This window comes from Mustela nigripes, chromosome X (assembly GCF_022355385.1).
Source record: "Mustela nigripes isolate SB6536 chromosome X, MUSNIG.SB6536, whole genome shotgun sequence".
NCBI lineage: Eukaryota > Metazoa > Chordata > Mammalia > Carnivora > Mustelidae > Mustela > Mustela nigripes.
In genome coordinates, this window is record NC_081575.1 from 108049117 (window position 1) to 108063000 (window position 13884).

Sequence of the window (13884 nt, forward strand, 5' to 3'; positions counted from 1 at the left end):
TCTTATCCTTTCTATTCTCATCTTCAGTTACTCTCACTATGCTTGGTTTTCATTATCCACAACTCTTATTTTGACCCTATCAGTTCTTTGCTCTTTTACTGGCCATCAATTCAGCCACTCTCTTGCCAATATTATTATTTCTTTGTTCAATCTACCCAATCCATCTACCCCACACTTTATTCGTTATCATTTCAACAGACTCCACACCAGCCTCCCTACCTCTAGTCTTGTACTCCTCCAATATCATCTGTAATGACTTTTCTAAAATGCAGATCTAGTCCTGGTGCTTCCCCCAATTAAAACTCTCCTATGACTTCTCACCACTCTCAGGATATAGTCTAAATTCTTCATCAGGTTTAAAAGTCCTTCCTAATACCGCATCCTTTCCCCCCAGTACACACATTTCTATATTCTAGCCATGTTTCAACTATGTGTGATGGTCCCTGGCAGCTCGCTTGCTCTCTTCCCCCCACCCCTTGTCCTGATCCTCTCTTCTGTCTCTCTCCCTCTCTTTCAGATTCTGGATACTTTATTCTCTCTGCCTGGAATATTATCCCCTCCCTTTCTTCTCTTCACCTGCATAACTGTCATTTCTCAAGTCTTCAGTTTTTTCTTCTTCCAGAAAGTCTTTCTTAACCATCTTGCTTCTGTCTTTCCTACAACACCCTAAATTTACTATATGGCGCCAACTTTCACCCAGTAATGTAAAAAACTATTTCCTTGCTAGTACCTCTGCTAAACTCTAAGCTTCATGAGGTCAAGGACCATGTCTTACTCATCATTCTATCAAAAGCATCTAGCACAGGCTCTGAAACATTGAATAAATATGCAAATGAGTTAATGAATGAAGAAAAAGCTTTACCTTTAAGGGTATAATTAAAATCAGTGCTTCTCAGTAATAAGATAAGCAGCAACTTTTCTCTGCTGTAATCTTGGACTATCAAAAACTAGTAATGCCGGGGCGCCTGGGTGGCTCAGTGGGTTAAGCCGCTGCCTTCGGCTCAGGTCATGATCTCAGGGTCCTGGGATCGAGTCCCGCATCGGGCTCTCTGCTCAGCAGGGAGCCTGCTTCCTCCTCTCTCTCTCTGCCTGCCTCTCTGCCTGCTTGTGATTTCTCTCTGTCAAATAAATAAAATATTTAAAAAAAATAAAATAAAATAAATAAAATAAAATAAAAAAAATAAAAAAAAAAACTAGTAATGACTCATCCAGCTCCTGAGATGCTATAGTAGACACTGTCTACTCATATTCTACCAACCCTCGCAACTACCAACTGTGCAGTTCTAAGGGACTCTTCTGGCTGCAGGAACATGCCAAAATGTAGAAGTGCCAAGGAGTTAATGCCTCTCTGGGAGCAATCCTCAACTGAGGAAGAATGGGTTTGATAGATAAATACTCCTTCCCATCAGGTAAGATATCTCTGAGGTATACTCATTGCAGTCTCCTAGAGGTCTTCAGCTGGACTGAACTGGGCCCCACTTACTCACGGCAATAACCTGTTTATTAATACACCTTTTATTTTAAGGTTTCCTTCTCTGTCTTATTTCCTTATCAGTGTTTCCTGAGATTATCTCCCACATAAACTGTTATACTAAAATTATTTTCAGGGTTTGCTTCTGATGGAACCTAACTTAGACACTCACCTAGTTCCTTGATTATTCTTCAACTACAGTTTGGCAATCCACAAGCATAGAAAACTCCATATCTAATCATCTGGACCTGGGATGCCTACTATATCTAAAAATCTCCATCTGTAGCCATAACGAACTACCTTCAACTTCTTTCACTTTTTAATGAAAACTAAATCAGCATTGCCATTATCATTATAGTGGTAATAATATTAACAAATACAATAGTGAAGTATAAGTTTTATAGAGCATTTACTATGTGCTGGACACTAATATAAGTGATCATGTGGATTAATTCAAGAATCCTTTGCCCTTGATCCTCCTCATGCTTCCTCCATTCTGTCAAATGTATCCTGACGTCCTTTGTCTCTCTACATGGCGAGTCAGTTCTCTGAGGCCATGAAAAGCAGAGTGATTGCATAAACTTAGAGTCCATAATTAAGAGCAGTGTGGCCTCAAAGCAGCCTAGGGTAGCACAACTGAGGTCCCCATGAGAATTGTGGCCAAAAGCAGCCAAGATCAGAATGAAGCTAAGGCTTCATTCCAGACAAAGATGACCAGGAACACACTTAAAGTTGAACAAGCTCAGTTTAGTACTCAATGTAGTGAGAAAAACCACCATGGGGAATGTCAGTGAGAGGATTTTAGAAAAGATTTATCTTAGGAATTTGCCTGTGTCAGGTGCTTTGAATGAGGGTTTGAAGAAGCAGGGCTTTGCTCTGGATTAACTGCTTTCAGGAAGCAGGAGTAATTCTATGATTTAATGTCTTTTTATTTTATTTAAATTCAATTAATTAACATATAGTGTATTATTAGTTTCAGGGGTAGAGTTCAGTGCTTCTTCAGTTATATATAACACCCAGTGCTCATTACATCACCCAGTTATCCCAACCTCCCCCCGCCCCTCCACAAAACCTGTTTACTTCCTAGAGTTAAGAGTCTCTTATGGTTTGCCTTCCTCTCTGATTTTGTCTTATTTTATTTTTCCCTCCCCTCCCCTATGATCCTCTATTTTGTTTCTTAAATTCCACATATGAGTGAGATCGTATGATCATTGTCTTTCTCTAACTTATTTTGCTTAGCATAATACCCTCTAGTTCCATTCATGTCATTGCAAATGGTAAGATTTCAATTTTTATGATGACTGAGTAATATTACATTATATATATATATACTATATGTATACATTTATATATATGCAATATATATACATTTTATATATACACACACACACATAAATACATATACACACATACCACATCTGCTTTATCCATTCATCTGTCAATAGACATCTGGGCTCTTTCCATAGTCTGGCTATTATGCACATTGCTGCTATACACAGTGGGGTGCGGGTGCTGCTTCACATCACTACATTTGTATCTTTTGGGTAAATACCTAGTAGTGCAATTGCTGGGTCATAGGGTAGCTCTATTTTTAACTTTTTGAGGAAACTCCATACTGTTTTCCAGAGTGGCTATACCAGCTTTGATTCCCACCAGTACTTTAAAAGGATGATTTCCCATGCTGAAGTGGAACTTACTCCTGGGCAAGGGTGTTTCAACATCGGCAGGTCAATCAATGTGATACAATACATTAATAAAAGAAAGGACAAGAACCATATGATTCTCTCAACTGATGCAGAAAAAGTATGTGACAAAGTACAGCATCCTTTCTTGATTCAACCTCTTCATAGTGTAGGGATAGAGTGTACATACCTGAATATCATAAAAACCATCTATGAAAATACTCACCCATAGCAAGTATCATTCTCAATGCGGAAAAACTGAGAGCTCTTCCCTAAGGTCAGGAACACGACAGGGATGCCCACTTTCACCACTGTTGTTCAACATAGTACTAGAAGTCCTAGCCTCAACAATCACACAACAAAAAGAAATAAAAGGCATCTGAATCAGCAAGGAAGAAGTCAAACTCTCACTCTTCATAGATGACATGATACTCTACTTGGAAAACCCCAAAGACTGCCCCCAAAATTGTTAAAACTCACACAGGAATTCAACAAATGGAAGGATATAAAATCAATGCTCAGAAATGTAAAATCAAATGCACAGTTCCATTTCTATATACTAACAATAAGACAGAAGAAAGAGAAATTAAGGAGTTGATCCCATTTACATTTGCAAAAACCATAAGATACCTTGGAATAAACCTAACCAAAGAGGCAAAGGATCTGTATTCAGAAAACTATAGAATAGTCATGAAAGAAATTGAGAAAGAAAAAAAGAAATGGAAAAACATTCCATGCTCATGGATTGGGAGAAAAAAATATTATTAAAATGTCTGTGCTACCTAGAGCAATCTATACATTCATCAACTTTTTTCGCAAAGCTGGAACAAATAACCCTAAAATTTGTATGGCGCCAAAACAAATCTTGAATAACCAGAGGAATGTTGAAAAAGAAAGCTAAAGCTGGTAGCAATACAATTCCAGACTTCCACTCTATTACAAAGCTGTAGTCATCAAGAGAGTATGGTACTGACACAAAAACAGACACATAGATCAGTGGAACAGAATAGAGAACCCAGAAATGGACCCTCAACTCTATGGCCAACTAATCTTTGACAAAGAAGGAAAGGATACCCAGTGGAAAAAAGACAGTCTCTTCAACAAATGATGTTGGGAAAATTGGACAGCCACATGTAGAAGAATGAAACTAGACAATTTTCTTAAACCATATGCAAAAATTAATTTAACATCTTAATTAATCTTATGCAGAAAGAAGGAAAACTAGAATGTAGCTAAAGCTGTATTTGGTAAAGAACCAGTAGTCATTCAGATTAGCTAGAAGAGGAACATGTTTGTTCATCTTTGTGGCTTGGGTGATGTTCATGTTTTATCTGTGTTCAAACCTGATTATAGAGTATGTCTTACTTTTGTTTTGATTAACTATGCCTCATCTTATGCTGGTGTTTGGGGAAATATTTTATATTCAACAAGAAAACACCATGGCCTCACTGTGAGCCCTCAGACAACTTATAATAACACCAAGGTCCAGTGATGGCATCAAGCCGGCTTCCAGATGACAGGCACTACTATTTTTTCTCAGGGCGAGTAGGCAAAGCTTCAAATCTGAAGATGAAAGAGTAATAAATATTGCTGTTCTGCACAAGATCTATTTCTCTCATCTTCCTTCATTGTAGAACTTCAGTTTTGTTCAGAGATCCACCCTGCCCCATGCAGTCATGTTCTTCAGGGGAAGTGAGCACTACTGGCCAACTCCAAGGTAAGACCTGTGTGATCTCAGGATAATCCTATTCCCTTTGACAGAGATTGGTTTAAAAACAGGCATGTGACCTAACTTTGGTCAATGATTCTTGAGGGGAGGTCTGCTTGGGTGCCACTGAGAATGTTTTTCACTCTTTACAAAATGCTGCAGGAAGGCATAGTCTCTTTCCTCTCGTTTTTCTCATCCTGGGGATAATGTCAACATTGAAGATTCAGGATAAAAGGACGTTAAAACTTGAATTAGTGATGACAAAGGTGCTAAATCAATCAACTCTGCATCCTCCCTATCTTGGGACTTCCAGTTATGTGAGCTAATACATTTCTTCTTATAGGAGAATACATTTCCTTTTTCATTACCCAACTGAGTAAGAACTTTCTGTTACTTACATCAGTGTATTGTAAAAAAGTAGTGAAGATGAAAAAAGATGAAGAACCAGCATAGTAGCCAAAGCAAAGTGGACAGGATACCAAAGTTAAAAAGCAAAGCATGTGTTACAGGAATTCCCTATTGGTGACAGTTTAAAGGAACTATAGGCTACTCAACTTGGATGTTATGTGCAAAAACCTCAGTTTTGCCCTTATCAGCTATCTAGATTAATCAAAGCATCTGACTTCCTGCTGCATCTACTTTATGGGATCTCAACTTCAGATAAATTCCTCCCATTGTTTTTCCATCCCTGCCTCTAGGCCGCCAAGCACAGCTAGAGGAAAAATGTGTCATTGTACCAATAGGTTCTACTATTAATCCACACTTTCTAAACTCTAAAAGAAAATGTTGATTTTAGATCAGACCCACAAGCTCTGCATACCTCTGTGGGAACCTCATTGTCTAAAATTATTTTATGGTATAATTATTATTTTAAATTGAAAAATTAATATACTTCTTATAAAATAACATAGAGCTCTGCCTTATGAATTCATCTCTCTGTCTTCATCCATCTTTTGCTTGTTTTACCAAATCATAGACAGTCATGTCTTTTACCTTGCCAAGGCCAATACTTTCACCAGCGCTGGCAAACGTGTCCTCTCAGCTAGAGAATATAATGCAAAGTGAAGTAAGTCAGAGAAAGACAAATATCATATTATTTCAGTCATATGTGGCATTGAAGAAACAAAACAGATGAACAGAAGGGGAAAAAAGAGAGACAGACAAACCGAGAAACAGGCTCAAGTATAGAGAGCAAACTGATGGTTACCAGAGGGAGGGGATGGGGGATGTCTGAAACAGGTGACAGGGATTAAAGAGTCCACTTGTCTGATGAAAGTGATGTATGGAAGTGATGAATCACTATCCAGTACACCTGAAACTAACATAACGCTGTATGTTAACAATACTGGAATTAAAATTTTAATTTTAATATAAAAAAATATGTCCTTCTCTCACTCTTCTTTCCCAGATCATTACAAGAGCCTCTGAACTGGGTTCTCTTACCCTCTTTTCTCGCATCTAATCCAGCCTCCATATGGCTGGAACACTGATCAAGTTATGTCAGTCTCCTGCTCACATTCCTCTCCTGAGTTCTGAATTCCTATAGAAAAGTGTACAAACAACAGATCTTTCCCCTTCTATGTCTTTGCTCCTTTTGTTCTCTTTTTCTGTAACGTACTTTTCCTGCTTCACCAGTTGACGCTTTCTTCGGGTTTCAAGACCCAATTCAAAAATCTCTCAGTCCTGAAGATTCCCCCAAAACATCCAGATGAAATTGGCCATTTCTTGTGTTCTCAGGGCCATACATTTCTTCTTTACTTTGGCCCTTATCTTATCACACTGTTAATAAGAGTTCTCTATGTCCATAGATATTTATCTCCAGAAGTGTATGATATATTTCTTTTAAATAAGAATCTTAAGTTTCATATACCATAACACCTGGTACAGTGAGACTACATAAAAAACCCTCAAAAATATTTTTAAACATGTTTATTAGTACCACCAAATAAAAAGAACACTGACATTTGTTCAGTATCAGATGGCATATCATATAAATAAAACCTATTTGACAAAATTACAAAGAAACATTTAAATAAGAACTTGTTGGCAGCCATCACTAAAGTGCCAGCAGCCAGATGAAGTTCAATCTCTTTGTGACTTCCGACCAGAGCAAGAACCACAAAAGCTATTTCAATGCTCTTTCCCCACCTTTCAAAGAGCTGAGACGGAACTGAAGTGTTCAGTCAATACCCATCTGAAAAGATGATGAGCACAGATTGTGCAAGGACACTACTAAGGTCAGCAAATTGGCAAAGTAGTCCAGGTTTACAGGAAGCAATGTGTAGTCTGTGTTGAAGAGTACAGTCAAAGAAGGCGGGCGAATGATACAACTGTGCATGTGGACAGTTTATCACTAGAGTAAGACTGGACAAAGACTTCAAAAAAAAAAAAAAATCCTTGAAGGTAAAGTCAGATCTCGCTAATAGGAAAGGACGAGGACAAATATAGGAAAGAAACAGTTGAGAAGATGCAGGAATAAAGTCATCTTATATATGACTTTAAATAAAAACTATTAAAGTGTGGGGCGCCTGGGTGGCTCAGTGGGTTAAGCCGCTGCCTTCGGCTCAGGTCATGATCTCGGGGTCCTGGGATCGAGTCCCGCGTCGGGCTCTCTGCTCAGCAGGGAGCCTGCTTCCCTCTCTCTCTCTCTCTCTCTGCCTGCATCTCAGTGTACTTGTAATTTCTCTCTGTCAAATAAATAAATAAAATCTTTAAAAAAAAAACTATTAAAGTGAAATAAAAGAAATTGTTGTCTTTGTGAAAAATATAGAACAAATGACTTCATGTTTTTAATACCACAGCCTAGAAAACATTATCCCTCTCTTCCTGTCTGCATCCTGACTCCCAGTTTCACCTCCAGATCTCAAGAATGGGATTCTCAAAACCAGCATGGACACATACAAAATGGCTTAGCCTTACAAATAAGAGCTAGGATCTTGATAACACACTGCAGCCTCTTCTTTTTATGCTTACACCTTCAATTAGGATTAAAGAAACGGTAATAGAGATGATTCTGAGTGTGGTGATCAGAAATGAGAGTCTCGGGCGCCTGGGTGTCTCAGTGGGTTAAGTCTCTGCCTTTGGCTCAGGTCATGATCTCAGGGTCCTGGGATCGAGTCCCGCATCGGGCTCTCTGCTCAGCAGGGAGCCTGCTTCCCTCTCTCTCTCTCTGCCTGCCTCTCCGTCTACTTGTGATTTCTCTCTGTCAAATAAATAAATAAAATCTTTAAAAAAGGAAATGAGAGTCTCCTTGTCCATCCACTATGACTAGGGAAAAGGTTCATACCTTTTCATACCCTCACCTCATTGCTTTGAAAACATGGATAATTATCACATCTAAACCCATCAACTGTTGAACCCACTAAATAATCCAAACTTAAAATGTTTCATATTTGATACATGTAAGATTATAAAAGATATATTCATAATAAAAACATAATTAAAAGTAGTAAACAGTAATATTTACCACTTACTGAACACTTACCACAGGCTTGACACACTGTGCCAACTTTTTACACAGAGTTTCATTTAATCCTACCCAAGTGCAATAGAGAAAATCACACCCTTGTTGCAAATTAGGAAACTGAGAGTTAAAAAGACTAAGTAGTTTGCCTGAGGACATGTACCCAGTAAGTGTCAGGACACAAACACAGATATGCCTCAGACTCCCAGGACCTGCTCTTTGGCATCACTCTATACCACCAGCCCCCAAAAAGAAAACACATTTTTCTTTGTGAAGCACCCTGCAAAGAAGCCTCCAAAAGTACACATATGTCTCCTTTGTTTGACCAAGGAATTTCAACAGATCAGGAATGAATTCTAAGAAAATAATCTTTCTTCCCTCTCCAACACCCCTGCTATTTAAAATCTGTTGTGAATAGAGAGACATGTCACTTCCAGGTAGAAGCAGTGAGAAGTCTGGGCATACTTTTCCAGTATCTCTTCCTTTGCCATGATCATTGAGCTTGACACATGTTCCAGACGGCAGCTACAATATTGTGAAATCTCTATTAGACTAGGTCCCTGAAGACTAGGTGCCTTGACCCCACTGACTCATGATGAAAATGTAGCATGAATGAGAAATAAGTTATTATTGTATTAAGCCACTGAAATTTGGAAGTCAGTTTGTCAGTGAAACATACTCTAGCCTATCCTGACTACTACATCTACCATATAAAAAATAAATTTAAACAGAAGAAAAAATCTTTATGTATAAGAGTTTTTCTCACATCAGTAAAAAAATAGTTAAAATCCTAAGTGCCTAACAGATAGTCAAGTAAACTATTAATGCAAGTTACCAGATAATGAGATTACTACTTAAAATAATTGTGACATTTATGATATAATATTAGATGGAGAAAGCAGATTACAAACTGCATCTTCTTTGGCATGCATCCTAAAACAAAGTAACTACATGTACACATGGGACTATAAAAATACCTGGAAAAAATAAAACCAGTATTTTCATAAATGCTAGAATAAGAAAGTAGGGGAGACATTGTCATCCTATGATGCTGTTTATAAAGGAATGTATTAAAATTAATCTTTTTTGCCCTATCACATCATATTAATACTTTCCTTTAAAAAGTACATGTCTTAAGGTAAAGTATTAGAAAACCAAAGTAGAACAGTCGAAGTAGTGAGTTTTATGTTAATAATATGCTTTTTCATATTTATAATTAACAAAATGTAACCAGACCTTGACAAATTAAGGATTCATTTCTCTTCATATTGGCCAGGTGAGAAACTATTTCTTTTTTTTTTTTTCTTTTCAGTGTTCCAGAATTCATTGTTTATGAGAAACTATTTCTTCAGGGCAACCCCCTCTTTAGTATCATGGTCCTACTGAGATAATCTTAAATCCTTTACTATTTTATTCTTTACATTTATCCTCAATGTAATAGTCACCTGGTCTAATCAGGAAGGCTCAACCGTAAATGACACAATAAACATCTTCAGGAAGAATTTAATTAAATGCAGAAACTTTTCTAGCTCTTCCTATCACTGAGAAAGAAAACCTACCTAGCTTTTGAATATAGAAATAAGACTTTAGAATAAAGTCACTGTCTGTGTTCCCCATCTAAAAATGTTAACTGGTTTTTGGCTTCTGAAACAAAATTTGAATTTTCATTTGTTACAGTCTTCTTTGTTAAGCCACAAAAATAGATGACAAACCCAAGAGGTATAATAAAGGGAATGCTAAGCACAAAACTTGTTTCTCACGTGCTTTGATAAAACCCATGTGGCATGACTCACTTGCAAATGAAATTACTAGAGAGTCACCTGTTTAATTATAAACAGCTGCTATTTTCAAGCTTTACCATAAGACAAATTCCTTAACAGTGAATCTTATCGGGGTGCCCTGGGTGGCTCAGTGGGTTAAAGCCTCTGCCTTTGGCTCAGGTCATGATCCCGGGGTCCTGGGATCCAGTTCCGGGTCAGGCTCTCTGCTTCGCAGGGAGCCTGCTTCCTCCCCTCTCTCTCTGCCTCTCTGCCTACTTGTGATTTCTCTTTCTCTGTCAGATAAATAAAATCTTTTAAAAAAAGAAAACAACAGTGAATCTTATCCCAAATGGAATGTATGGCTGCGTTGGCTTCTTATAACTAGTATCCCAGTTCTGCCTGAGCCATTTGAACTCAGAGGCAAGCTTTGCTTTTCCTTCAGATCAAAATCTTCCCTGTGGAGTTCCCAGGTAGTCTTGAAATAGAGCTCTAAATTTGGTCTTACTGACTCAATAGGAAAAAAAGATAATAATAACCAAAGAAAAACAAGCCTACACAAACCAAGGCACTAGGAAACTTGTGTCATTGGGATTTAGTTACCATAGATAAGCTTGTGGAAAGAAAGGAGCAATCTCTTCTTTGAGATGATATTTCAAGGATTATCTTCAGAGAAAACAAATCACAAATGGAAAACACCCCCTGGAGAAAATCAAGAAAATGTCTCCTGTTGTCATAATTATTTCATCACTAACAGTGCTTTATTTTAAGGAAGTTGAATAAAGAAATCTGTGTATCCATTCAAAATTAGACCTTAGACTGAAATGTCAATAAAAATTACTCCTTGTGGCACTGAAATACCACTCAAATTAGAACATTTTAATAATACTCAAAATAGAAGATATAATATTAACAGTGTGATAGGGCTTGATATTTTTGTCCTTGTTTAAGATAATGTTCTAGAAAAAATATTTAAACCACCTGATGATATTTAGTCATTTGAAATAAAAGATTTATGGCAGACATTATTGATTGCCTGTCAAACATTTCCTCCTTCACCATTGCTAAGAAAACCTCAGTTGGGTTCCTTTAGGTATATGCTGTTAAAAGAAATTAGTATCCCAAACTTGGAAATAAGGCAAAATAACGACTGCCTGTTGTTCGATGTCTAATATGCTCAACCAAAGAGTATCTAATTTTCTAAGGAAACGTACATTTATTTGACTTAAAATTCACTCGTGCCTCTGTAAGGTAGATATTAATTTCTAGAACATATATAGGCTGCAAGGAATTTCTGTCTGGTAAAAAAGATAACCACTTAGGTTGGTTCTATAGTTGTGTAGGATATTAATAAATGATATAAGTAGTTTACCAATTGCATTTTAGCATTCTTTCATTCTTTGACTCTATCACTTTCTCCTAATCAATTCTGAATCAGCTTTACTATTTTGATGGCTCCCTCATTAAGAAGTTACCCTTGACATATGTTCATTCTATGCTTGTAGAATCTTGTTTTTAACCATTTGACAGTTGTAGCCCTAGGGAACAAGTTGTGATTGATCTCAGACAGTTGTGCATTCCCATGCCTCTTTACCAGTAATCATTCTGGGAGTGAGCATATTTGAGTTCTTAGTTGCTACAATAAAAGTAATGTCCAGACATACTTGTTTTTAGCTTTATACTACTTCAGAGTATAATCAAAAAACCTGTTAGCATACCTGAATCTACTATAGTGGGCTGGGGGCTAGAGGCTGGGGAGAATAAGAGTAGAAAGAGAATAAATGGTCTATTAGCTAGAAATTTTGTTGGCCCATTTCAGAAAAGATATTCCTGAGCCATTTCTTGAAGTACAAATACTTACTTGGTTGACTAGCTTTCCATCCTCAATTGTTTAGTTCACACTGTCAATAGCAGCTCTGTAACACCTTTGGTCTGACATGCAGAACTTAACAGGCTCCATTTATATTACTGCTATTTCAACAAAAGTTCTTTCACTGACTACTTTATGAAAATTGACATCCCATTACTTTAGTTAGTTCAGAGTTTGCGGATGTAAATTATATTGTACTCTCTGTAATAAACTTAATTACAGAAGCTTCTGATGACTGTGATTTACTTCTCAAGGGTGACAGAACTCTTTGAATTTCTCAGCAATGGACACACATTTTGATTAAACAATGAGTATGCTCTATATTTTTGAACATTGTGAACCTGAAAGTATCTTTACAGAACTATCAAATAATTTTGATTAATGCTTAAGTAAAAAAATGCATGCAGAGATAGAAAGGGTCTTTAAGAGACCATCTAATCCTACTCTTGGTTTACAGGAGAGGATACTGAAGCCCAAGGGAGTTTTAACATTGACTATTTAAAAATGCAAGTGCTTCCATGTTCTCTAAACCAATGAAAAAAGAGAGCAAGTTTAAGAGGTGGTTTCACTCATATATGAAATATAAGGAATAGCACAGAAAACTATAGGGGGAGGAAAGGAAAATTGAATGGGAAGAAATCAGAAAAGGAGACAAACCATGAGAGACTCTGGGAAACAAACGAGAGTTACAGAAGGGAAGGGGTGGGGAGGTGGGGTAAAACATTAAGGAGAGCACGTGTTGTGATGAGCACTGAGTGTTATACGTGAATAGTGAATTGTTGAACACTGTATCAAAAACTAATAATGGCTGCAAGTTTGGTTCAAAATCCGCAGATCAATCAAAGTGACACAATACATTAATAAAAGAAAGAACAAGAACCATATGATACTCTCAATAGATGCTGGAAAAGCATTTGACAAAGTACAGCATTCTTTCATGATCAAAACTCCCCAAAATGTAGGGATAGAGGGTACATAGCTCAATATCATCAAAGCCATCTATGAAAAACCCACAGCCAATATCATTCTCAATGGGGAAAAACTGAGAGCTCTTCCCCTAAGGTCAGGAACATGGCAGGGATATCCACTATCACCACTGCTATTCAACATAGGACTAGAAGTCCTAGCCTCAGCAATCAGACAACAAAAAGAAATAAAAGGCATCTGAATCAGGAAAGAAGAAGTCAAACTCTCACTCTTTGCAGATGATATGATACTTTATGTGGAAAACCCAAAAGAATCCACTCCAAAACTGCTAGAACTCATACAAGAATTCAGTAAATTGCCAGGATATAAAATCAATGCAAAGAAATCAGTTGCATTTCTATACACCAGTAGAAAGACAGAAAAAAAGAGAAATTGAGGAGTCCATCCCACTTATGATTGCACCCCAAACCATAAGATACCTAGGAATAAACCTAACCAAAGAGGCAAAGAATCTGTACTCAGAAAACTATAAAGTACTCATGAAAGAAATTGAGGAAAACACAAAGACATGGAAAAACATTCCATGCTCATGGATTGGAAGAATAAATATTGTGAAAATGTCCATGCTACCTAAAGCAATCTATACATTTAATGCAATCCCTATCAAAATTCCATCAATTTTTTTCAAAGACATGGAACAAATAATCCTCAAATTTATATAGAACCAGAAAAGACCCCAAATAGCCAGAGGAAAGTTGAAAAAGAAAGCCAAAGTTGGTGGCATCACAATTCCAGACTTTAAGCTCTATTACAAAGCTATCATCATCAAGACAGTATGGTATTGGAACAAAAACAGACACATAGATCAATGGAACAGAATAGATAGCCCAGAAGTAGACCCTCAACTCTATGGTCAACTAATCTCGGACAAAGCAGGAAAGAATGTCCAATGGAAAAAAGACAGTCTCTTCAACAAATGGTTCTGAGAATATTGCACAACCACAAT